This window comes from Mus musculus, chromosome 12 (assembly GCF_000001635.26).
Source record: "Mus musculus strain C57BL/6J chromosome 12, GRCm38.p6 C57BL/6J".
NCBI classification, from domain to species: Eukaryota; Metazoa; Chordata; class Mammalia; order Rodentia; family Muridae; genus Mus; species Mus musculus.
In genome coordinates, this window is record NC_000078.6 from 53,869,206 (window position 1) to 53,893,287 (window position 24,082).

A 24,082-nucleotide genomic window follows, 5' to 3' on the forward strand; every position below is an offset into this window, starting at 1 on the left:
AGGGAGGGAGGGAAGTGGAAAGATATGTTAATTCTTAAAATTTTAATGGATGGTGCTGAATTGAATTTTAAGATTTCCAACATGAAATCCTATATGGATAGCGAGAAGGGTGTATGCCAAATGCAAAAGAGACATCCGCACATGATGTCAGTACCACGTAGCTATCTCTCATCTCTCCCTTTCCCAAAGACCTTGCTTTATATGATCAAGGAAGCTTAAGAGAGCCCTACTGTTCTAGGTCTTTCTGAATTACTTTAAGAACTTGGCTTATGTGGTGAGATCAACCCCACAGCCTGGCTGCCTGTGACATCAGAGTCCAGCTTGCAGCCTATAAATATGGAAAGTGCTGTTGGCCATTCGTATTTGTTTTACATTTACAAATTAGGAGACACATTTACTGTAAATATAGTTAGCATCCAGAGGTTTCAAAGCTAAGAATATGCACATTCAAAATGCCTTTGCCTTATTTATTCCATGGCTACCACATTTGTATAAACAGAAAATTACTCCATTCATGCTTTATTACTTCTTCTTTTGTACCATGGCCTTGACCCCAGTCATCATAAATTGAGAAATAGTGGGGAGCTAATGGAGACAGATGGGAATATGGCTTGCCATTTACTCAAATTGGTAAAGTAATTAACCTCAAGGTGCTGGTTTGCAAGAAAAATTGTTAGAATATCCTAGGACGTCGGTAAACAGACTCCTGCTTTAACCAGTTCTGACAAGTGTATCATAAACTAGACTTATTCTGTTCAATTGACCTGTCAACGTCCTGAGTTCAAATAAAGATTTGTATTACAATGCATTCGCTGAGAAGTGGGAGCACCAGGGCTGTTTCTTTCCGAATGGTAGCTGTTCTCTTGTTTCTCTGTACAAGTAGGACTGTCATATATTCATTCTCCAGCCATTAGGTTCCTTAGAAATCTTCTATTATGGATAGTGTGACAGCTTCGTGACAGCAGATGGTAGTCATTTGGCTCCAGAAAATGAAATGAAAAACCATGGGCTGGGCTGACTGGGCTCATTTAGAACAGAAGTGGACAGAGGCCAGATCTGGATTTTATTTATCCAGGGACATCCGGTGATGAGGCCAGAATTGCTCCCTGTAGATTGGGGGATGGGGATGGATTCTGCAGATTATTATAGAAATTAAAAGTAGTCTTATAAATAGGGCTATTTGACCAAGCCAAAGAATATTCCTTCTGAAAGCTAAAGGATTTTCCTTGTTCTGAGCAGGCATATTTCTCGGCCTTGCTTGCCCTTTCCCATCTCGTTTGTCCATGACTTCCTTCCCCTCCTATCTAGGATCACTCAAATTTCTAATATCCATCACCTGTGAGATGTTTTTATAGCAGTGAGTTCAGTCTTTGGGACACAGTACTTCCCTGCAGTCAACTTAATCCCTGGGAGAAGTTTGAATCCATTAAGCCTGGTAATGTCTAGTTTTCTTATATTTCAATTCAGTCAGTCATGGGAGCAGGGGGTGTAGTCTATAGAATATGTCTGGGAGAACATGTCACAGGAACATAAGTGGTCATTTTCATTCAAAGCAAATTCATCCATTCATGAGAGAAGAAGACTAACATTGTTTTCTGGTATCTTGATTTGAAGAAACCTTGGTTGAGTCATAAGCAAGTGCTCTGAATTGTCATCCGCACTTTCTCCATGCATATGTGGGGGTGAGGAATATTCAAAAATGAGCCTGTTCTGCTGTAGTTGATCTGAGCAGAGTTACTAGCCAGAGTAACTCCTGTGCTGAGCATGGGGAACACTCAGAAGTCTCTGTTCTTCCTAAGGATAGACACACAGTGGTCTGAAATAAGGATTGTTTGTAGAGACTCGCTTGCAAAAAGACTAAGATTTTGTATTTATTTGTCTTCAACTTTTTTCTTTTATTTCATTTAAAAAAATCTATCTGAAATCCTGTAGAACTCTTCACTTAAAACAATAGACCAGTGCTTTCTGCAAATCTACCTAGAAAGTTGCCTGAGAGGTTAGTTCTGTTGCAGTCTCTGGGGATTAAAACAAATTAGAGGATATATTTGCCCCAACACTGATTTACTAAGGGAAGTTGAAGTCTTTTCTCTTGAAAAGACTATAGGTAACTCAGCGGGAGCCATGGTCTCTTCTCTGCTGGAATCTCCCTACAAGGCTGGCTTGTTTATCATGATTGGGAAGCAGGTTATTATCATCCACATTGCCTGTTCCAGAGAACTAACGCTAATGTTCCTGGTTTTCCATCCTGCCCAGAGGTCTCCAACTGATCCTCCAACTGCACCCTTCAAACACTGGAGTCGCCAGGCCTACTAAATATACCTGTGTTTCTTTGATTTTCTATCTAGAGTTTTGGATTCCTGCAACTAGTGTCTGTGTTTGTGAGTGTTTATAGGTGTGTATAAATTGTGTTAACTGACCAGCATTCGATTTCCACCCCAAGTGTTCAAAACCCAGCATTCATAATCCTGCAGCAGCTCAAGTAAGCAGTAGGCTTTGAAGAAAATGCTTTGAGATTGAGCTGGCAATATCCAAACTTGCCTCTCCAGAATGAGTTCCCAAGTTATAAATTTGTATGTGTTGGGTTATGACTTGTTAAAGAAAATAATCTAGGTAGTTCTTGCACTACAGCTTTGTCTTAAGGTCTTGAACACATGGGTATCTTCAAGTCTGTGGTTCACGGTGTTTTCATTGTCTTAACTGGGTATCAACTCCATAGACAACATCAAAAGTACTTTCAGGGTGCCTTCTGCCCATGCCATCATTAAATTAACCATGAGTTAATGTGTGACTGTTAAAGAAAACACAAGGCAGCATTTTGTGATGATAGCTAATGGATTAGGATGACATTAAATATTTTCCTCCTGGCAGACATAACATTTTATAGTTTGGCTCTAAACGAAAGGGCATTTTATATACACTATAATTTCATTCACTTATTTCTTGGACTTTGGCACCTCCACTGGCTAGTGTACACTTTATGTCGTCATCGGAAGGACATTTCACTTTCTGTTGTCTCTTATGGACATGTAGCAGCAGTGGTAGGTGTGAATTAACCCTCTCGTGGGGGCAGGGGGCTTTCCATGCATTTACATGTCTGTGCACACCTTTGTTAGGTGGATAGATTTATTTTTATTTGCTCTCCAACCTATGGGAGGTTGAGCAGTTGAAAGCCATTTGCCACCTGAATTGTTTTCTCCTGTTTTAAAACATTTTAATTTATAATCAGACAAGAAGAACAGATGTAAGAGTTGTAATTTAATCATTTTATTGCTATCTTTGTATATTTTGAAGAATTAGGTATTGTACTCATGGGAAGTCGTATTTTATGCCTAGTTGGAAAAATGAATAATGTAATAATATGCAAAATGTAAAGTTTTAGAACTTCACTACTGAGTAAGGCATATAAACTAATGATCTGGTTAAGGTCCCCTGTGCACCATAATAAATATGGACTAAATTTGTCATTATAGCTTTAGACAGAGGTTTCAGGCAACAGATTTAATTAAATCCTTTTTTAATATTCATACTTCTAAACTGCATAATTCCCCTCTACTGTAAAACTGAGCGCTATATTAAAACAAACAAAAACGGCAGCTTACTAAATGGATATTAGCGTGGAGTCAATAAGCATTTAATTCTGGAGAGAACTCGGAGGAGAGGGGAAGACTGTGGTGTTCAGTCAGGAGACTGTGCCTGAGATCAGCAAGGCTGGCTCATGGAGGCTTACTCCTGTCCTCCTGCTTCCTTTAGAAGGGGAGGTTAATTAGTTATTTGTGGAACTCATAAAAGACACAGGGTCAACACAAAAAGGCCTTTTGTTAGCCATCGAAGAGTGACAGTTATTGAAAAAAATATACTTCAGAGCCCGAGATGGAATGGGTTGATGACATTGAGGTAGACAGAATTTCCTGAATGTGGACAGCTTCTAGAAGGTTAAATAAGATCTATTATCATGTAAGTTCTTGTTCTCCTGTGACCACCCAGGCAAGGGACTTGGATTTCTCTCCAACTGCAATAAGTCCCCCTAGATGTTGACTCAGAGAAAAATATGGATATTTATGTTAGGGGAGCTTAAAGGTCCAGCCCTGTGTAATTTTATGGGACAATTTCCTCTATAAAGGGTCCTATTCTCTATATAATAACCCATTGTAAATCTTTAAGAGAAGTATTTGGTATTATTAACTTGCTCCATGAAAATACTGCTTTGGAAAACAAACAAGCAAGTAACAACAACAACAACAACAAACCTTCACCCTGTCCCAAGAGAATAAACATGGATCAATCATCCTGACTAGCATCTGCTTAAATAGCCCCTTCATGCACTTCCCCCACCTGTGCGGACCCATGTAGGACTCATCTTTCTGTCCTTTACCAATGTTCTCCTGCTGAACTGAGTTCTTAGTCTTACTCATGGTGGCTTATGGTGGCTTACATAGCGCCTGTCACTGCTGGCAACACTCACATAGCACCTATCACATGGCAATGCTCACACAGCACCTATCAATGCTGGCTATAGAATCAAGAGCAACAAATGTAAACTGCATGAGCATAATACTTGTGCAGAATGAATGATTTTGGAAGTTTTTCTAGCAGATGGAAGCTTGTAAAGTGGCTACTTTCAATCCAAAATTACATAGATTGGAAAAAAAACTGGACTAATGAGAATTTAACTAATTTGCCCATGGTTATACAAATAATTACTAGCAAATGGCATAAGCACAGGGAAACATATGAGGAAAAATAATCCCCACCCTCTTTCCTCAAAGTAGCTCACAGTTGTTGACAGTCATATGCAGCGCACAAAGTCAATGCGGGAACCATTTCAAATGGAACAAAAGATCCAAACATATACATTTGAGTTAGACCATCTAAACTGTTAAACCTGGTAGGAGCTGTGTAAATGGGTGTGAGCCTGTCTGAGGAGGGTTTCGTGGGCAGGAATATGTTTAACTAGACCTCAAAGCATAGGAGAGGTGAGAGTATCAGCACTTGCATTCTGAGATAGGTTCTGACTTTTCCAGGAGGTTCTAATAGAGGAGCAATGAGAACACAAGAATTCTGGGCATGCACCCCACTGAACACGAATTGCAACCCCGTTAGCTAGCAGCCAAAGGGAGAGCTAAATGTCATCTTTGCTTCCTGTGTGGAACCGGTTCAGAGAACAGACTATCCACTCAGAATGTATGTCGTGAAGCAAGTTCACAGTTGATAATGTGGTCCTGAAGTCAGGAGAAATGGATTCATTTTCATCTTCTAGGACTACCTTTGAAGTTGTTGAAGGAGGATAATTATTTTGCCTCTTCAAAGTATTTTCTCACATCATTTTCCTGGAAATGACAATCGGGCAGTGCCCCAGGTTGGCAAATTCAACCTTAGTTTGATGAATGCAATTCTGAGCATAGCCCTTGATTCAGGGTCACTTTCTGTGGCTCGGGACTCCGCTCTGCAGAGTGAATTGTCATGAATTTCTGGTGAGCTGATGCTTCCTTCAGCCTGCAAACCTAAAGAGGACAGAAGTGGTCCTGGCACTGCTCAGCCTGGAAAAACCAGCTTGGAAGATAGAGAGATCACATTTAATTTGATTTTCCAAATGTGAATTAGCAAATAAAGACACCTAGCACTCTTAATGGCAGTCATCACACTGGTTAATTTTCTCAAGACTCTCACAACCACAGTTCCATGTAAAAGGTAAAGAATTATTCTCTGGGACTAGCTGGGAATGTGTGCTAAAATACTACAGCTTTTCTTATAAAAAAAAGAACCTTGTTTCTAAAACATTCAACAACATAAATTAGTCATCCTACATGACCTTCAGAAACATACTCCTGAAGAAGAAATCTGAGTCTTTCACACTAAAGGTGATAATACTTCCTACCGTGGCCGTGAGCACCCAGATCTGCGTTGGCCTTCCCACCTGGAAAAGTGAAAAGAGAAAACATAATTTTTAGAATAGTTTCAGACTGCCTGACAATCAGGTAAGACAGAAGAGTGGTCCTGAGAGAGAGAGAGAGAGGGAGAGAGAGAGAGAGAGAGAGCACATGAACGGTGTTCTCACTAGGATGAACTAGTCCCAGGACTGAACTGGGACTTGGGAAGTAAGCAGCAGCTGTTACACAGCATTATCCACATCACCACACAATTGGGCACCAGAGCGACTAATGCTTTACACACACAGTGAAGTCAACAGAGCAAACGTGAGGCTGCCTGTTGCTGCAGCCCTCCCAGAGCAGGGGGCTGGAGGGCTGGCTGTGATGGATGGTAGTGTTCTCAGGTGTCACTGGCTAGAGCTCCAGAACATAAGAACCACAGGTGATAGTTACACACACACACACACACACACATGCACACACATGCACACACATGCCCATAAATACATAGACAAAGAGGAGACAGGAAGGGGAGCTCTTAAGAAAAGTACAGTGGGTTGTCCTTAAGTAATTTGCTAAGTATTAATCAGTGTGTGCATGGGAAGCAAACAGGCAAGACCAGGCTGAGCTCCATCCGAGGTGGAGTGCCCAGCATCAGGCAGAGCCCAGCACTGTACCTGTTTCCACTACCAGGCTGGAAACCACTAGGATCCATGGAGCACTGGGTTACGTACTCACAAAGGTCTCTTTACTGATGGGCTCTGCCACATGTTATCGGTGCAAGTCTCTGCACGTCTGCCTCCTTCATCTTGATAACAGAGATTCCAGTGCAAAAACAATGTATTTGAGTACTGGGGCTTCCATGCCCAGCAGGTTCCTGGCACTGGGGCAAGACCATCGCTCTGCAGAAGCTGATCTTTCTCCTCTCTACTGTGTGAGAAAGGCTTTACTCAACTCAGTGCTGAACTATGCTTTCTTTCTCTTGGGGACTCGGGCACCAGGATAGAGTAGACCAAAGTTCTGGTCTTCTTTGCACTCATCAGAGAAGGACAGCTGCTGGTTAGCTGAGGCGCTTCAATACAGCCGTAAGCACAGTTGATTCTGAACATCGCTACAGTCCTACCTAACACGTGATGTAAGCAAGATCCCTAAAATACCCAATGTCATAGCTGCACACAAGTGCCAGACACAATATGAAACTAAAAAATACACCCTACAATAAAGAGAGAAACCAAATCGTAAAGCCTTACCTAGAACTGACACAGGTGGTAGATTTAGGAGTCGAGGATACTAAACTGTTATTATTACTATTTTTATTAGTACAACAAAATTTTATATGTATAAGATTTAAATGGCAGCCCAAATATAAAGATGAGAAAGGCTACAGAAGAAAGCAACAGTGTGGACAGGGTTGACAGTCTATTAGGCATCACAGAAGAAATAGCAATAGTGAGAAAGCACACGTAGAGAAGCACCCAAAAGAAGCACCGAGTGGTGTAGGTTCTCCCAGTGACACAGACTGACTGTCTCAGTGAGCTGGGGAACAACCTTGCCAAGTTTGAAAATTTTCCAAGTTGGTGGAAACTGTAAACCTCCAGATCCAAGAAGTTGAATGAATCTGTCACAAAAGCATGAAGAAAACTCCAAGACATGTTATAATTAAAGTGCTCAACATGCTCAAAAACCAGAGGCAAAGAATGCTATTAAAAAAATAAAAAAAGATGGTGAACATCAAAGAAGCAAAGATAAGGGCTGCCGTGGCAGTGAGTGGATGTCTTAGAAATGCTGGGAAAATTGTCAACACAGAACCCTGCACCCAATGGAATGGCCACGGATGGAAATATTTACAGAGGCATGAATAACGCCAGTGGTGGTGGCATGAGGAGATAGATTCCAATTTTCTTAATATTTAAATATCTTTCAAAGATAATGGGCTAGTGTGAGATTTATTGCACAGGCAAAAGCAAACTACTGGTAAGGCTGGAACAGAGTTCAGAGAGAGAGAAGCGGGCTGTCATCGGGCTTTTTATGTGATACTCTCACGTGAAGACAACTGTGTCACATTAATGATGTATACTGTAAACCCTAAGACAACTATAGAAATAGCAAGGAGTTATAGCTAATAAGATGACAGAGTATATAAAGTGGTGTCAGAAAAGTACTCTGCCCCAAACTGGGCAGGCAAGGAGGGAGTGGGCGAGAAAAACACATGCAACAAATAGAAATAAATGACAAGATGATAGATTTCAACGCAAACATGGATATCATTCCGCTTAACCTATGTACCCTAAATACTCAAATGTAAAGGCAGAGCCTGTCAGATTAGGCAAAGAAAAAAAGAGCAAGCCCAACTATATGTTGCCTTTAAAAGATACTTCCCATATAAAAACAAAATAGGGATCTATTAAAAATGTGGGGGAAAGGCCAATATATCAATTCAGATAGAAAAATAGTGTTTGTGTTAGTGTAAAGCAAATAGATTTCAGGAGAGAGAATAGAGCCCTGGATATAAAAACCTATTTCATAATGAAAAGATTACTTCAAAAGAAAATTCAATAACCCCAAATATTTATGTACTTAGCCACAGATTTAAAATATATGAAGCAAATTTCTAACTATAGTACAAAGTATTGATACCTAGTTCTCATAAACATAGAGGCAGTAGACATATAAAAGACTTAGACAATAATTCTGATCAATTTCATTAATGTTTTTGTTCTTTAAAAAAATCAAACCTCCACCCACCAACAATATATATACTCTTTTCAAAATAAATCAAATTAATCAAATAAGATGAGCCTTTATGAATTCTTCCATTTTTGTTATATGAGATATCATCCCTGGCCTCATGAACTGGAGATAAAAAAAAACAACGCTACAAGGACTCGTTCTAGAAAAATCTCAAGTATTTTGAAACAGCATTCAGAATTACTCATATTTCAAAGAAGACATCAAAATGGAAATTAAAATGTATTATGAGAGAGAGATGAAAAATTAGGGTTTGCAATATATGACTAATGCAAGAGGATGTTTTATAGCACTATAGTAGGTAATAAAAATATTTTAAATTTACATTACCAGAGCCTACTTTGAGAGCTAGGAAAAGGACAGAAAATTAAGTCCAAAATATGCAGAAGAATGGAAATAATAAAGATCAAAGTGAAAATTAATGGAATAGAAGCTAATGGGGGAAAGTAATGAAATGAGAAAACCTATTCTTTGAGAGCAGGAGCAGAGACTTTGAGCTAACTAGGAGTGAAATGTGCCTTCCTTCTGTTGATAGGAGACATCTGAAAGAAGGCCATGCAGTTAATATCACACAGGTGAAAAGCTTGAAATACTCTCTTTGTATTAAAGATGGTGATGTCTTCCATGAGATTTTTAATGTGGCAGTGCACTAAAAATGTCTAGCCACTGCAATAAGGCATGAAAAAAGAATGAAAGATATCTATAGCAGACAAGAGGTGACAGCAGTTTTATCTGTTGACAACATTATCATCTTTATGCAAAATTTGATTAAATTCACCAAAGACCACCAAGAATAACAAGTGCATTTAGTAAGATTTGGGGTTTAAGACCAGTATGCACAAATTAATGCTCCCTGTACTCCTGAACATGTCACAGATGAGCAGAAACCAAAGTGAATAAGTCAGGATCTTTCATAGTTGCATTCTTAACTAAGTACTTAGGAAGAAAGAAATCTAGCAAAGCATGAGAGACATGTACATTCAAACATCATCAAACAGCCAGGTGTGGTGACGCATACCTTTAATCCAAGTACTCTCTGGGGGCAGAGGCAGGCAAGTTTGTGTGAGTTTGAAGCCAACCTGGTCTATATAACAAGTTTTCTGCCAGGATGCTATGTAGTCAGACTCTGTCTCACACATATGTGTGTGTGTGCGTGTGCACACACACACACAAATTCAAACCAGCCAGGCATCATGATGCATGCTTATAACCCCAGCACTGGGGAGGTAGATGTAGGACCATTGGGATTGTAAAGTCATCTGGGCTCTATAGCAAATATGAGGCCAGCCTGGGCCACATGGACTCCTCTCAAAAATAAATAAATAAACCAAACCAAACCAAACAAACAAACAAACAAACAAAACCTATGAAATATTTGTGGGAGAAATTAGAATTTGAATAGATACACCAGATTCGTATCTCAGGAACCTAATTTCAGGTAAGATATTCCATTTTCCCAAAGTGTTCTACAAATTCAATACAACCCAATCAAATTTCCCAGTGAACTCTTTTTTTGTAGATAATAACAAAATAATGCTAATATTTGTAGGGACGTGAAAGTTTGTAACATACCCAAGATGACCTGGAGAAGAAAAACAAGTTTGGAGGACTGATACTACCTATTTTTAAAAAGTAGACATGAATATGTACATGCTTGTCTGTGTATGTGTGTGTGTGTGTGTGTGTGTGTGTGTGTGTGTGTGCGTGTACACACATGCATGCACACACACAAACACTGCAACCTTCCAACATTAGGCAAGAGTATCATTGAAGGAGACCCACATATTTACACACTATTGATTTTCAACAAAGGTATAAACGTACTCAAAATAAAGTCTTTTCACTAACTAAATAGTATTAGAACAAGTGCATATTCGTATGTAAGAAGCTCTTTGATCCGGAGCCTTCTGAGCACAGAAAGAAGCTGGCGTCCATGGGATTGTGGCATATAAAACTATAAAGCTTACAGAAGAAAATTCCAGAAAGCTTTGATGAAATTAAATTCACCCAACTTGCTTAAAGACGACCACAAAGACATTGTTTGTTTTTTAATGCGAGTTGGGGTACACAGTGACCAAGCACAATCGCTGCTTGGAAGTCTCTTCAGGTAACTAAAAAGCCACAGCCTGCAAGAGAACATTTATGTTACATCTGACAAAAGACTTTCTTGTGTAAGTGAGTTAAAAACTCAAAAATAAGAAAACAACCCAGTTAGAAAACAAGCAAAACATGCTCTCCCTGGACAGAGGACTGAGGACTCCGAAGCCTAGTCTTTTGCTCACTATGAACAGGCATTTCACCCATGAAACTGTCCTGCTGAGAGGGCATCCTTAAAGATGACAGCACCATTCTTTATTGAGGAAATTCAGATTCCAGACATGGAGAGCTCGCAGTGATGTCACTGGAATGGCTGAGCATCAAGAATGAACGTGAAGTACTAAAGTTCCTGGAGGAATGATGGAATGATGGCTCTGCTTTGGAAAACAGAGTTTTAGTTCAGCTGTTTGAAAATTAAGCCTATGTATACCATACTTAGCGCGTTCACACCTAGCTATTTGTCTGAAAATAAGTGCACATATGCAAACAGCTGTACAATATTTGTTCACAGTCCCTTTATTTCTGAGATCAGAAATTGGAAATAATCTTAATGTCCACTATTAGATGAATGTGGTATGTTCATAAAAATGCTGTTATATTGATACCCATCCATAGAAATAAAGTTTGATGTGGGTTACAGTGTGAATGGACGAAATAATTACGCTTGGCAAAAACAGTTCAGGTCAAAAGAGTTTAGCATATATATGGATACTGTTTCAAATTCTGATATGCCCACTTTAGTATTAGGCAGTGTCAAGTTTTAAAATATTGAAAAGCTGAGTGAAGAACACAGCTTGAAAGACTACAGCTGGGAGAATGAGTCTTTTAAATGGAGACTGGTTATACGCATGTCTGGTTACTTCTCTCGCCTGCTTTTAGTTTATGCTATTCATTTAAAAGCATAGTGAGTAAAGGATGGGTGACTACAGAACAAGAAGGTGGCTTCAGAGTCCTCAGCCCTGGTCCAGAGAGAGCATCCTGCGTGTAGTACAGAAACAGTGGCCACCTACGTTCAGAGTAAGCCTCTGTGAGGCCGGTGACTGAGCAGGAAGATGGTGAAGGTAGCATTCCACGCCCCCCTGTCAGTCATTTCCTGGGCATGCGTATAGTCATCCATGCATGTGTCGGACTAGACATGGACTATGTATGGAACTTATATGATCCCACAGGCTCACCTGAATTGATGTAGCCTGTTCTAGGACCACAGTGAGCACGGTGCTCCACTTTGCAGTGAGCACAGGTTTGCATCTCTCTGATTCATTTCATCACTGAGCTATCTGCTAACCCTCATTCTCTCCATTAACTGTTCTGATAATCTTTTTTTTTTTTTTAGTTTAAAATTTTAAGTTTCTTTTCACCCTAGTTTGCCTCTCTTTGTAACAAATGCTAATGATTTATTTACCAAGGAGTTGTTGAGTTTTTCTGGCATGAATGTTTGGGGGGGGGAGCGGGGGGGGGGGGAATGTGTGAAGGGTCCAAGTACTGCAGTGTTGCTGACTGTCTCCGTTAATCCTTGGGAGAGATCACAGGCTAGGACTTGAGCTTGGACACTAACTGCTGTGCTCCACGACCTGCCATCTGCTCCGTGTACTTTAGAGAAGTTGATTTTTTTTCTTTTGCTCATAGGTTATTCTCTTTTTCTTTTCCAAACCAAATGTATTTGTACATTATCATAGGTTCCTGTCTTAATTCATAAAGGTAACCACACACCCCCCACTGGAAAAAAAAAAAAAAACGGAATTGATGAAAGCAAACCAAAGGTCTATATTCTCTTCTCGGTGGGCTTGGCCGCATTAACATTAATGGGAGTTACAAGTGCATCAAGAAGCAAGTTCATCCCTAAGATGTAAGAGCCCAGCCATTTGAAATTAGCCTTTGTGGGTCTCCTGTGTTCCGCAGCACCAGGGGCTAATTCTTATTCTTTTTCATCTTTTCCCCTTTCTTCGCTGGGCACTGATGCCTCATTACACACTGTTCCTCCCATTCTACAGCACTGAGTCCCTGCCTCTGTCTGGCCCAATCATGAGCTTGTGAGCACCATCCCTCAGATGCTGGGAGGAAAAAACCTGCTGTGGATCTGGGGCATGTGAGTGCCCCTCTGTTTATTTAAGCTATTATCTTAACTGAGTGCAGAGTGAGACCTGGCTTCAGCTGATCACTAAGTACCTATCCCTGAGGTCACCCTCTGACTGCCAAACTTTGCCCCATCCATTTCTTTTGGAGTGGATTGTAGTGATTGTTGCAGTGGTCCCTTCCAACTCAGTGTTTGAAATAAGCCGGAAAGCCCAAGGAAGAGGAAGACAGTGAGTCTAGACTCTCAAAGCTGAAGAATAGAAATTTATTAATAAGAAGAAAAATGGTATCTTAGGCTACTTACATCTGCCTACCTGAGGTCGCCTTCCCAGCGCGTCTGTCTGGGTAAAAGTTCCACGTGCTTTTTCTTCTGTGGATACAGTCACTAAATTTTCCTGACTAAATTAGTTTTAATGATATTCTGCTCTCCCTTCATTTGTGCCAGGATTTACTGGCAAACTACTTTTCACAAGCTCACTATGGGTTTTTTTTTTCCCTTCTCTTTCTTTCGAAGTCTTATGGAAAGGGGGTATATTTTTGATAAGGACCATAGAACTGCTCGTTATATTAAAAAGCAAACAAAGAAAGCCAGGCCAGAGAGGTGGCTCAGTAGGTAAAAGGCTTGCATGCCAGTGTGAGAACATCCCATCACCAGAACCCATGCAGGGGCTCAGGTCTGTAATCTAGTACTGTAATTCAGCCGAGACAGGACACTAGAAAGTAGACACAGGTGAGTCCCCAGAAACTCACAGGCCAGCTGGTCTGGTGTGTACAGTGACAAGCAAGAAATCCTGGTTCAAACAAGGCAGAAAGAGTATGACACCAAGGTTGTCTCTGACCTGCACAGGTCCCTACACACACTCACACACCCACGTTCTTCCCGACCCGCCGACCTTTCTCTGATGCCTCTTGAGAAGACCAGAGTGGCTCGCTTGTTTTTCTGAAAACTTTGCTCCAGAATTCTAGGCAGCAGAATGAGCAGATTTGGCTTTAGGGCTCCCTCTGTCCTTCGTCACTGGGTTTTTATCTCCATTCTTTGGGCTCTGCAGATCTAGAGTGAGATTATACAACAGAGCTCCATGGAGCAATCGTGACTCTCCCTTGCTGCTCACTCCTAAAAGCTTAACTGTGCCATCCAACATCCTACAGACTTGATCCTTCCCTCCCTGGTGTAACAATGCCTCTGTCAACAGGCCGCCCAAAGGAAACAGATATGGGGTTGGCCTACCACAACTGAATGTTAGCAAACAGTATGTGTTCAATAACTTTGCAGACTACCAGCGGAATTACAGGGCAGCATCACAAAGGGCAGGTGAGATAGGGTATGATGCAGAGCTTGGAAAAGCAGTACAAGGTAGTCCCAGACTCAAGGGATTAAATGCAGTCTTACCTACATAAGCCAACCTCACAGGATGCTGACCCCCCAGTGCTGGGGGGAGGGGGCGGCTGCTCACTGCCGTGGTTTATTTTCCTTGTCTATGTGTTTTCTAATTATACGTGTGAAATGAAAGTGGTTATCTGTGAAAGTAAACCTCACTCAAGGTGAATAAGAGCTAGGTTGCTTTTTCTTATAAAAATTACCTCATCGGCTGTGGCTCGGTGTTCAAGTGAAATTACTCATATTGCACTGCTCTTTTAATGATAAACTAAATGACTATTTTAAATTTGGGGGAAAAACTTAATTTAAATTAGTACATATATCTCAATGTATGAGAAAATCGCACACTTCTACATAATCCATGAATAAGCTTTGAGAGAGGAAATCAATTAAAATAAATGAACTCATCTTTCCAAAGGAAATTTGGCTTCTGGAATTGAATGGACTTAATTATGCTGAGAAAAATGTAGAACTGAGTGGCCCAGCCTTGCAGGCTCTGGGCTAAGTGGCCCTATGTCTGGGGGTGACACACTAGACAGGGTCTGCCCCCAGAACAGGTGGGACCTTGGGGTACCTGCAGGGTCAGTCACTGAGCCAGAGTAGCTGCCCTTATCTTCTGTTTCATCTGCAGCAATGGAGAGCCAGGATGCTATCAGGAAGTCAGGAGAGGATGGGCAGGAAGCCCTGCACTGGAGATTAAAAGGAAAAAAGACCACCACTGGTCCAGTCTGGAGAAGAGAAATGTCCTACTGCGTAGCTGGTGTCTTCTTCCGCTCACCTTTGTGCTCAAAGTGCCCCCAACATCCAGTAGAGATGTTGTTGGCATGACAGCACACAGAGCCTCCCATTCCCCAGAACCCACTGTCCCGGCACAGACTTTCTGTCAAAGGAAATAGATGTCCTGTGACAAAGTTACAAACCATTTACCTCACATGGGTGGTTTTAATTCATCTGGCTATAACATATAGGTATGTAAGTATATATTATGCATGTATGCAACTTCCTATTTTATGGTACTAAGGTTTGGGCCTTGTAGCCTTGATGGCTGTTGAGTGAGTACTCTACCACTAAGCTTCATCCTGATCCCCAAAATATACTGACTTCTGAGTTATTTGGTCCCTGCACAGTCTTTTGTGAATTGTCTTATTCTACTACTAACAGGTTTGGAGTATAGAGTGTGAGAACTTTTAAAAAGTGGTATCTTAGTTAAGATAAACTTTATAGTTTCTTTGGAGGGGGGGGTCCTTTAAAAGTTAGAACATATATCTACCCAGCCCCCACCACTACCAAATGATGCTTTATGCCATGAAAACATGTTTCCCAGGATGAGAAATATGAGGCTTCCTTTCCCATCATTTTAGCACAGTAGAATCATAGGAAAAGAAAGTACTGAACGCTCTTAATTTTCCTCTGCTCTTTTGTATCCTTTAATTACTTGGGAGAGCAAGAAAGGATATAAATCTGCTCAACCTACAGAGGCAGGTTTTTTGGAGCTTGCTGTTTTCATTTGTTTCATATTTTATAGTTCTTGTAGTGATCAGACAGTAATGTAGAGTAATGGAAAATTTAAATCTAAATATATGTTTCTGTGAATTACTACTAGGCTCAAATCAGTGAAGATTCAAATATGGGTAATATAAAAGATAGAGGTTGTTCAACCCACTTCCATACCATCCCAGATGGGAAAACCAGAACCCCTAAGGCAGCCTGTCTGCAGGACACTGTGTCCCTACAAACCTTGCCTAAAAGAAGTCATGTGACCCTGAGACCCAGCCCCTGCAAGGTGGCCTTATCAGCCTTGTTTGTTCTGGGCTCCTCTTCACAGGACCTTCTCACCTTTCTTCCCTGCCTCTCATCCACAGTTGATGCTTCCCCAGTTTTCTTTGTTGGTGCCACATCTGGTTCCTATTTCCGCATGGCCTCTGCATGACCACCTTCCTCCTCCCCGTTTACAGCTCTGTCCTTCCCAGTTGGGAAAACGTGCACTCCCATGGCTTTGATGGGTTCTTATCTGTCCCTGTCAGCTCTGTCCCTTTTACCCATCAGGCCATAAGATTCCACCTTTGCCCTTCCCTTCCCAAACCCGGTTCCAGCCCCAAGAGCAGAACGAGTGACCTTTGTCTAAGATCCACCCAGTCTCCAAGCTCCTCCCAACCGTTCCCTTCATGACTACTTCTTGAACTGCAAGGCTTGTATTGAAATCTCTTGGAACCTCAGTGTTGCAGGCAAGGAATTTGTTTGCCTTCTTCCTAATACAGCTCTTATGCACATAGCTGTTGTATTACCCCTATATACCAGATTTTAAATTCCTTAGAGCCATTCCTTGTCTGCTCGTTGTAGGTACCATTTCCTAGGTTGTGTCTCATCATTCACAAACCTTACCTGAAGTGTACCACCAAACTAAACCTAAAATCTTGAAAATAAATAAATAATGAGAGGATATGTTGTGGGAAGTACCTTAAAAATATGCTTCATCCAGCTATTCTCCGGCAGAACAACCATCCACCCCACAATCAGCTGCCACAACACCCAGCAACCTGGTAGAAACAAAACTCTAGAAGCTTATAATAAGTCAGATTCATGTATCAATAAATTCTCAATTCACAAGATGCCCACATAATAATTTCAGAGCCAATTGATAATGCTACAAGCTTCCCACCTAGATCAGACAAGTTATCCCAATTATTCTATCCCTGTATGATATTCATAACTACCTGTGGCTATTTAAAACCACGTGGCTTAAGGGTCTTCTTCCTGTCCATTTGCCTCCATCTTGGCTTCTCCTCCTCCCTCCTCTGAGTCGCTCTCTGTCCCTGCAACTCTTTGCTCTACCTCCCTTTTCCCTGTCCAGTCACAGGCCTCCTGCTTTACTAATATTTTAATGTAATTGAACAGGGAAAATCCTGCCACAAGGATAAGCAGTAAGTTCCGAGTAGTCAGTAATCAGAAACTTACCCTCTAAACACAATATGCACTTGTTTTACAGTCATTCCATGCTTGGCAATGGGAATGTGTCTACCAATTAAAAATACTTGTGAATAATTAAGCATCTCTGAGGCGAGCTTGTGCCTCTTCTGATTTACAAGTCCAGACACCTCAGAGAGACCCCATGATGTTTATAGAAGTAACAATTATCAATTGACATGGGAAGAGACCTAGAGCTTTCTACGGAGAATTTCAAACAATTTAGCAACAACGTTGTATAGTATGTTCATGAGCAGACATTGCATCTCAGCTGTGTCATTGGTTTCCCCATGGACCCCAAGTAGCAGAATGGAGAGGGAAAGTGGGACCCAAGAAAATTAAAGATTCCAGGGTGAAAGGTTAGGTGACTGCCAACTTTTCAACCACACTGGGCATTTTGAGCAGGAAATTATATTTTTAGCCACCTGGAGTGACAGATCTCAGCAGTTCGAAGCACCACTACCAGTCTGTAGACTAGATCAAGGTCAGAACAGAAAATAGTACTCAAGCCATTGTTCAGCTATGTGCCCTGAACCCCACATTTCAGAAACAGAGCCTTTGGGAACCTATATTGTCTGTAATGGCCAGAATTCTAAATAAATCAAACCTAGTTTGATTATCTGTTTAATTTAAAGTTACAGTCATAAAAGGATGGACTTGTATTACTTCATCCAAATTCCCAAAGGACTTACTGTTCAATACACAGAAGGAAGTGCTATTGTACAGAGCAAAATGACGGAGAAGCAATAGACTAGCAGAGAAAACATCAGGAAGGAAAATGGAGAAGAGTTAAGGTTAGTGGGATGAACTCACGGGAGAGACTCAGAGTACCTCTTAGGGGAGGTAGGGGTTCAGCGAGCACAAGGAGAAGAAAGTCATTCTTTCTGGAGAGACAACCAGGTCAGACAGCTACCAGATGCCAAAGAGCAGCAGGAAGGGTGATGAACACGCCACTGGGGCCCTGGGCTGACAATAGAGAGTTCTTATTTGAGGCCGCCTACTTGATTTACTAAATCTTGGTCTTTAAAAAGAAGAAGTAAAACATTAGTGACAAAAACTACCTTTTTGTGTGGCACTTTGCCCTGACTTTTGTAGTTTTAATGGGACTCCGTTTCTCAGGAGCACCGGTCCCTGGTGAGCCGGAGAGAGATCCCGTTTTCTTTTGCCCAAGAAGCCCCAGAAGAAGTGCGGCTGTTACCAATTTCCCACTCTTCGTTCCTTCAGTGTTTCCCATCTCTCAACTCAACCTCCAGGGATGAAGACATTAGCTACTTTCTGCAGCTTATTTACTCCCTGACACTTTACTTCAGCCTGCCAAACTCAGGGGCCAGCTGTGGTCTTGACTTTGTAAACTCGACTGATCCACTGGGAGATAAACCAGAAAGTAGATGGGTTTTGTAGCAGCCACTAAACCCTGGCAGGGCGAAGTGGCATATGTTTCATATGAACTAATAGAACAGGGCTCTACTGCCTCAGCCTTCTGAAAGTGGTTCTTGGCATTTTTTTTTAAATGAGCAAATTTATATTCATGTGGCCATCAGCCAAGGTCCAAATCAGGGCAGTGCCTTACAGAGCACTCTGGAAGTGGAAAGGCGGCAGGGAGGAAGAGAGAAAGTGACTTCAGAAGACCAGAGTGGTTCCGAGCTTAGCAGTTGTCATGGCCTGGCTGGAATTACGCTCTTCCTGGTTCTGCGCAGTCTCCCTGAAAGCCGTGGTGAGGGAGATGCTTCCTCAGTTCCAAGCAATTGCACCACTGAGGAGAGGCACCCGGGCTTTTCCTGCCCCCGAAGTCTCACTCAGCGCTGAGGGCTGAGGTTAAAGCAACCCTTTAAAACCCGGAACTATTTTTGTTCAGGTACGTGGTATGATTTGCTGGTGGTGACAACTGATCTGACAATGACCAGTGATTTAGGCCTACCTCTAATAAGTGAATTAATCTGAGCTAAAACATAGCGATCTGTCATGTTTCGAGATACCTCAACATCTGGCTGCCTTGTCCCCTGTCAGCTGAGTTTGTCCTGTGCAGATCTTCTGTCAAGTGAGGAAAAGAACCGTGGGTAGAAAATTACATGGCAGGTTTAGAGTTAGTGATGAATTTTCCTCCCAACGTGCCAGCTGTGCCCGCAACACTATTTTTTATGGCATTAATCAAATATCTCGCCTGCAGCACCTTCACTTTCCCAAAGGCTAAAAAATGAATCTGTCAAAAAATTTCACTGGGATTTGCCAACAGCTTTTCTAAGCTCAAACGCTAGTCCAGGCACCTTAGAAGTTTGAGTAAGGCTTTTAGGGATAGCCTTGGGGAGTTAAAAGCTATATAGGGTAATTTTCCTTTACACTAAACAAAACAAAACAAAACAAAACAAAAATCGAAACCTCCATTGCAGCTAGGGTGATCAAGTCTGGAAAAGGGCCAGCCACTCAAGCATTATTAATGCATTCCATTTACTGACTCATAGCAAAGGACTCTTTCTTTAAGTTCGAATTTTGAAGCCAGAAAGGTACAAAAGCAATCAAAGGCTATGGAATGAAGTCATCGTTGGCCCATCCAGAAAGAAGAGCCCATATTAGGAAGAAACAGAACAAGCCACATTCCCACATCCCCACCAAGCTGCCCACAGTTGAAAGCATTTGCTGGGACTCGGAACTGAGAATCTGAGGAGATTTTACTACATGTTTCTTTTGCTATCTCTTTTGAAAATAAACATGGCGCATTTATTTGGGGCCCGTCAGAAATCAGATGTCCTCTTGTTTTGCAGAATTAATAGAGATTTTATCTGACTACTGATAACCCAAGATTTACCCTGAATGAGTGAGTGGAAGTTCATGTTGGCTTACCTGAAGTGTGTGTTAAATCCTAGACTCAAAGCCTGTGTCCGATTCCACATCCTGGGAAGGTGATCTTACAGACACCTCTACCCCTTTGATTATTGCTTACAAGGCAAAGGCAGATTTTTTTTTCTTGCCGTATGGGTAAAGCGAGAGGTATCTAAATGTCTTTATCTTTTCACTTCCATGTAACATCTTTAATATTACTAAGCACTTAAAGGAAAAATGGGTGAGACACCCTCTCTCCACTAGTAACTGAGTCATATCGATGAACTAAGAATAGTAGACACTCAATAGATGTCAGTGGAATAAATGAAGTCTTTGGATAGGAAACGGAGAGAAATAAAGGACAGAAACTAGACCACCCATTCGGAGCAGAGAGCCAGTCTGTACATGTTTGCTGCACTTTCATCTCATGGGCATCTCGATCCCCACTCAACATATTTTACTAAAAGGTTTCCCTGCAGTTAAAATCAGTGGATTTGCCACAGTTTCTAGAAGCTATTTAAGTGTGGCAGGATCTTGAGGGGGGTTACTTTTCTACTGAGTGCAATCTGGATTAGTGCAACTTTGAAGGGCAAATCAGACCTTCCACAACTGAAGGAAGTTCACAGAGGTCTAAAACAATGGTTCCCGACCTGTGGGTTGTGACCCCCTGGAAAACGTCTATCTCCAAAAGCATTTTCATTATGATTCACAATACTAGCAAAGTTATGAAGTGCTTCTCTGTTCCACTGGACATCGTGCCCTTTGATTAATAACCATTATCTGAAACCTTTAGGCTCAGTTTTTTAACTGCTTCTAAATGTTTAGAGTCAGGAAGCTCATAGTTCTCCTTCCTTAGACTCAGCCTTCAGTCTTTGTCTTTTGTGAATCAGTAAATTAGCTCTATAGATTATTTGAAATTTTTCATATTTGCTAACATTTTGATCTGCCACCTGTAGATGATCAGTTACAATGAAAATTTATCATGAAATTCAATGCCTACTACATTGGCTTGTACCTTTGGATTTTGGGTCATATTATAAAACTCATTACTAGAAGCATTTCTGTGTTCCTGACATAGATTAGAAGCCTAGCCTGATATTGCTTGTCTTTGAATGTATACTTAATGTATATGAAATAAGACAAGACTGGGATGATTAAAAAAGAAACAAAGAGTACCTCAATTAAATGTACTTTAGCATTCTAAAGTAATTTCTTTTAGTAATAGAAAGTGACAAAAGTTTAATTAGTCCAAACAAATGTGTGTTTGCATGTGTGTACTGATATGTTGTATGTGTATGAATTTGAAATTTGGAAGCTACTGTGTGTGTGTGTGTGTGTGTGTGACACACATGTACACATATCAATAGAGCTCTGTCTACAGCTTGCAGCACTCATATAGAGCCAGAGGGATATTCTTTTAAAGCCACCCTTGCATACCTCCCCCCCCGAAAAAGTATGTTATTTGGAAGGACTTTAATAGTGGTGAATTTTGCAGTTTGACAACTTAGAACTTTGTAAACTGGCAGTTGGGTATAGACGAAGGTATCCATTTATCTCATGTATGTCTTGTTGAGGCAAAGCTGTCAGAAGAAATCTTATCACATGGTGCCCCATTTGTTTTCTGTGGTGATTTATGATGGTTTTGAAAAGGTCTTGTGATCCCATAGGCTGCCACGATTCTCTGACTTTTCTCTGTCAATGGATCAGATTTTTGACATTTTCTGAGAGCATTCAGAAGAGATTTGATAAATCAGCTTGTGGTGTTTATTTTAATTGATCTGAGGCCCATTCCTTCAAGAATTCATCAACCACAGTGACAGGGTCTGGGTGCACTGCTGTGGAATGAAGGAATTGGGCTGCCCGTGCTCCTGGGGTGAAGATATAGATGTTTGGTTGAAAGTTTATGCGCACCGACGAGAAGATGTCATAACTAATTTAGTACGTTGTAAATCTTTTGACACAGATTCTAATTCATAAATCTCATCCATCACATGTGATTCATAAAACGATAGACAACCTTTGATGAGAAGCTACTTCTGTCTGTGTTCCAGGCTCCTCAGATTTTTTTTCCTTATTCAAAATAAATCATTCTAGAACAACAGAATTCTATTATGAAAATGGAACTTAGATGTCCTTCACTCTTTAACTTTTGTTCCCATAGCACTGAAAATGGAAAATGCTTTGGAAAAAAATCAAGGTGTGGATCTTAGGGAGCAGGAAAACAGAGCAATGTGTGAACAATGTGTGCTCTGTGCACATGTGCTTGGAAACAGAGATCTGTGAAAGACTTTCAGACAGCAAGTATGGATGATAACTCTTTTTTTCCTGAAACGGACTTAGGTAAAACACAAAACACATGAAAAACCTAGTCACACTCAGTTTAAATTCTAAAAATATTTTTAAAATGCAGCATTATTTTTATACAAACTGATTATTTCTATGGCTCCAAATATTCTTTTGTTGTTCTGTGTTCTTTATTCTATCTACCTGGGCTATACATTTTCTTATTTGGGCTGTAGGTTGGCCTCACTGATTTACCATGGTTCAACTTGACTGATACATCAATAAGCAATGATTTGTCTCTGTGTCAAATATCTAATCAAAGAACATTCATAGTATACCCAAGCTTAGCTGAGAAAAGTTTTCTGATATGAATAATATGTCATCAAGATAATCTGCCAGAAAGTAAGTTTGATCTGACATTAGGAGGCTCCATCAGCAAAAGTATTCACAGAAACGTGTTAATTTATGTTATCATAACTCAAGACTAATGTCTAAAGCTAATGTTCAAGTTGTTGGTAATTTGGCTGCTTCCTTTCAGAAACTTCCCAAAAATACCAAGTGGGTTTGAAATAAATAACAAAGGATGTGGTGATCTATGTGAGTGTGTGTGGCGCTCGGAGTAGCAGTAATAATTACAAAGACCTTGAAAGATGTTTAGGGGGAACATTGTAGGGGAAGTAGAACCTAACTGTGTGCTTTAAGGGAATGTTACATATGACATGTAAGCGAATACTTTTCTGGTTAAAAGATGGGACTATCAGAGCATTTGCTGGAGCCATGTTAGTTGAGTCTGACACATTAGATTTCTCTTCTCTCCTAGCTAGAGTAGACTACAAATACATATCTTGAACCATTCTGAACCATATACTTTTAAAAATGGATTATTCCAGATAAGAACAGACAAAGCAGAAGTACATTTAAATCTTTTAATGGATTGATCAGCATTTATTTAATTATCTCCATACCCCTTAATAAAATTTCATATATTAATAGCTACTAAGTTTGAAAAATTGGATGATATGCATTTTCCTCATTCTCTCTCTCCTCTGATGGATGAGATAGCCTGCTGTAGGTTACCTGGAAGTAGGCAACAAAGCACTAAGGGTTATAAAAGTAAGGACCTGGACAATGCATATATCAGAGATACATACTTTTACCCATTAAAAGCCAAATAAGCAAAATCAAAAGGGTGAAGAGTAGAAAGGAAAGCTACTTCCCCACCATGCTACACTCCTTCTTCCTGATGCAGTCAAGTTCAGAAATGAGAAGCTTTGACAGGGGAAAGGTCTTTTAGAAAAAGACACAGTGCAAAATGCCATGTCTATAATGGAGGGTAATTTGAAATAAATTCCTGCTCAGAACCCATAATAAGGAAGAAAGAAAGAGCCAGAAGGGCCAGTGTTGGAATTTAAAATAGGTCCATGTTAATTACTCGGAAGGGCAGGATGGTGAATGCCCACCGGCTGAGTGGATTCACATAAGCAATGGAGAGCAAAGATTTTGTTCACCTGCCTCTCTGCTTGAGCATCTCAGTCCTATTGATCTAAGGCCAGTGTTCTTGAGCTCAGAACTCTCCTAAGTTCCAGTGGGCCCCAGAGGAAGGGGAATGAAATAAACCCTTGCTAGATACAACAGACTAAGTGTAGCCTACTATGTTCAAGATTAAGATCCACCAAGGAAATAGATCTACAAGAAAACTCTTTATAATCAACACAGAAGATGCACTCCCATTAGGGAAAAGTATTTATTGAGACTGCTAGAAACATCTACTAAAATCCTTAATAGCACTCGACCGTGCCAACATAATGAAGTTACTTGTATTTGAATAATTCAGGCAACCATATATAAGTTTGTT

At 40.7% G+C, this 24,082-nt stretch overlaps 1 protein-coding gene and 1 long non-coding RNA gene across 26 annotated transcripts in view, besides 1 other annotated feature; both read left to right on the top strand.

The window, feature by feature from the left end:
* Gm35614 overlaps window positions 1-11,702 on the top strand; it is a 49,113-nt gene extending 37,411 nt beyond the window's left edge. The window contains exon 2 of the long non-coding RNA XR_381599.3: window positions 1-11,702. This exon is cut by the window's left edge and continues 23,138 nt beyond it. This is a non-coding gene — a long non-coding RNA (predicted gene, 35614).
* Window positions 1-24,082, top strand: part of Npas3 (neuronal PAS domain protein 3) — an 824,148-nt gene that overhangs the window by 621,180 nt on the left and 178,886 nt on the right. The gene's annotated exons all lie outside the window — the stretch shown is intronic.
* Window positions 5,106-7,417: an enhancer, noted in NCBI's record as "VISTA enhancer mm1188". NCBI's record gives its function as "enhancer in: heart[4/4]" and the evidence as "EXISTENCE:transgenic organism evidence [ECO:0001131][PMID:17130149]".